Raw genomic sequence first — 3,715 nt, forward strand, 5'->3', positions numbered from 1 at the left:
ACTTACACTTTACACTTACTTGAAAGTAAGTGTAAGAGCTGGAAGTCTGACTTAATTTTATTTATTTTTTTATTTTGAGACAGGGTCTCACTCTGTCACCTAGACTGGAGTCAGTGGCATCATCATGGCTCACTGCAGCCTCAACCTCCCAGGCTCAGGCAGTCCTCCTACCTCAGACTCCTGAGTAGCTGGGACCACAGGCTTATACCACCATGCCCTGCTAATTTTAAAAAATTATTTGTAGAGGCTGGGTGCGGTGGCTCACACCTGTAATCCCAGCACTTTGGGAGGCCAAGGAGGGCGGATCACGAGGTTAGGAGATCAAGACTATCCTGGCTAACACAGTGAAACCCCATCTCTACTAAAAAACAAAAAATTAGCCGGGCATGGTGGCGGGCGCCTCTAGTCCCAGCTACTCGGAAGACTGAGGCAGGAGAATGGCGTGAACCCAGGAGGCGGAGCTTACAGTGAGCCGAGATCGTGCCATCGCACTTCAGCTTGAGCGACAGAGCGAGACTCTTGTCTCAAAAAAAGAAAAAAAAAAAAATTTGTAGAGATGGGGTCTCCCTATGTTGCCCAGGCTGGTCTAGAACTCCTGGGCTCAAGTGATCCTCCCACCTCAGCCTCCCAAAGTGCTGGGATTACAGGTGTGAGCCACCACACCCAACTGAGGAACTCTGTGTTTAGAATCCATCCTTGTGATCTCCACAAACACTACCTCTTCGTTGTAACTGTGAAGAAGGCTTTTGAGTTTATAAAAGCAGTAAACTAACATACACAAACTACTGATGCTCCTGTGCACAGAATTATAACCCCTTTCAAGAAGGATCTAATCTTAACACTTGAATTTTACTAACAGAGAGGCTCATGAATAGCTGAGTGGGAGGGAGAACCCAGGCCCTCCCACTCCTAGGTCACTACCTTCCACTTAAAATCTTCATATTTTTTGTTCTAATGAGCACATGATGTTCGACAAGTCACTTAACCTCTTGGAATCTCAAATGTGCCGGTATATGAAATGGGACATTGCACCAAATGATTTCTGAGAGTCCTGGGCTCTGAAGTTGAGTTTTGGTATAAGGAAATGGAAGTTAAATGATTATGTCTCCCAAATGGGGAGATATTTATTTTTCAGAAAAGGACACAAAAGAAGAGACAGTATTAGTTCCTTATAATTTAAAATTTTCTGTGTTTTCTGTTTCTATCTACAGTTGAAAATGCTGCTCTTCAGATTTGGTTTAGTCATTTTCCCAGGCTCAAATGGCAGAAGCAGCAGTAGAAAATATATAAATCATGGTTCTCTCGCAGCATTTATATGCCTACTTCTGTCATTATCAACATTTGTTCAGTAGATTAATACTTAAGGAAAAACTAGTAACATTTCATTGGCCAGGATCAATGTATTTTCCTTTTACTGTTTCTAGGAAGCTGCAGGCAAGAATTTTAAATACCTTCTTAGGCACCAAATTGCATGCCTTCATCTCAAAGCAAAACAGCTCTACGAGATTTTTTCCTATAAGAAAATTTCCATTATTCTTATACAATCAAATTGTTCCTTTTGGACATAGATAGAAACATAAGTATTTCCCACCCCCACTCTCCAAACCATTTATGTCCCTTCTTTGATGTACATATAGATGGTGTGATTGGTACTAGAAATCCTGACTGTTCCGAGAAACTGGTTGGCACCCTTTTGTAGATACAGTCAAGGTCTTGGGTTCCCCAATCATGAGGTCCAGTCTGGCCAGTGTATCCTGTTTAACCTCAGGCTTCTGGCCAGTCACCTGCCAATAGGTACATTAAACACCAAGTTAGAGAAGGTTGGTATGACTTAACTCCATCCCAACTCTTAGAAAAAATGAACCAAAGTCTAGGCCCAGTGGGTGTTGGATTATCAAAGGGCAGCACTCAAGTTGACCTCTTCATGGGACGAAGTCATAACTTTGATGGAAAATGGGCCTTGTGGTGAGGACCACTCTGGTTCATGTCCAAGTTCCACCAATGACTACCTGTGCATTGGTGGTAGTGGTACATGAACCAGATTGTACCTAACTGTAAAGAGCCTAGACTTTGGCTCATTGGGCAAGTCTCTTGCCTACTCTGAACATCTGAATATCAAAAGCCCATTGTGGGAAGACTCAATTAAATGAGATTCATTTACAAAGAGTGTAGCACAAGGTGTGCACACAGGTCGTGTGCAATAAATGGTTAACTACACTTATGCATATTTGTTCTTACCTAACTCTGTAAATGTCTTGGCTAACCATGATTTAATTGACTTTTGTATTTCCCACCTCAGCTTAACCCAGCAGGATGCCCTGTACACAGTAGGTTCTCAATATGTATGTGGCATGTATGAGTGTCAGTCTGTATAATCAAGAGTGCAAAAAGTACAGCTGCTTTCTAGAAATCTAATTTCTGACTCTGTGTTGCCATTTTGTCTTGCTGGTGGGGAAAAAAAGGTAGCCTTAGTGCATCTTGGGTTTCATCATGGGTCCTTGCTTTCTCGGAATATACTGTAGTTTCAGGCAAGTGCCTAAATTGCCTGGTATATGGTCATTCAGGATAGTGCGTGCATGTGTGTGGTGGGTATCCCTTCTGATATTTCATCAGTTGTTGGCATATTGTTCCTGTTCTTCCAAGCCATTGTGGTTTGGTGACTCTTAGCTGCCTTGTGCCATACTTGTGGTGTGAGAATCTGGGCTGAGGATGCATTTGATATTAGATGCATCCACAGGCATTCTTCTCAGCAGTATGTCTGAGAAACTGGGTGCAGCTCCCCTCTCTCTGAGTACCCTTTTCTTGTCTTCTCCTACCTTCATCTCCAAGGACTCCCTATCTATTCTGGAAGAGGGTGAAAACCTAGTTCTTCCTTGTTCTTCTGGACAATGTAATTACAGTCATTCCTCAGTATAAACAGGGAATTCATTCCAGGGCCTCCGTGTGCACCCGAATCCATGTATACTCAAGTCCCATAGCCAGCCCTGCAGAACCTACATATATGAGAAGTCAGCTCTTCATATGTGCAGGTTTCACATCTCTCAAATACTGTATTTTCCATCCTATTTTGATTGAAAAAAAAATCACATGTAAACCAACCCATGCAGTTCAAACCCATGTTGTTCAAGGGTCAACTGGAATCAATTTCCCTGGAAAGCTGTGTTCCCCAAATTCAGGTGTTTGGAAAAAACAAAAGCCAGGAAGCCACCTTGCCATAAACCTCTTCTAGTCAAGGAAGCTCAGAGCCTGCTATCCACTTGAATGTTGGGAAGGAAAGGGAAAAATAGAGGAAGAAAAATTATCACTGCATATCTCAAAATATTGTGCTTGCTGTCTGTGTTTGTTGAATGAATAACTGAATATCTTTATGTGTATATGTATAGCATATTGTCACACTTCATTTAAGCAAAATATGTTTAGTGAAAACTCTTTAACAGTTGGTTTTCTTTCTCCACATGCAAGAGAATGAAGTTGCGCCCCAACCCCACACCATATATTTTAAAAAATTCAAAATGAATGGTAGACCTAAGAGTCAGGGCTAAAACTATAACAACTCTTAGAAGAAAATATAGGAGGCCGGGCGCGGTGGCTCAAGCCTGTAATCCCAGCACTTTGGGAGGCCGAGATGGGCAGATCACGAGGTCAGGAGATCGAGACCATCCTGGCTAACACTGTGAAACCCCGTCTCTACTAAAAAATACAAAACACTAGCCGG

Source organism: Colobus angolensis, unplaced genomic scaffold (assembly GCF_000951035.1).
Source record: "Colobus angolensis palliatus isolate OR3802 unplaced genomic scaffold, Cang.pa_1.0 Scaffold26, whole genome shotgun sequence".
Classification (NCBI taxonomy): domain Eukaryota; kingdom Metazoa; phylum Chordata; class Mammalia; order Primates; family Cercopithecidae; genus Colobus; species Colobus angolensis.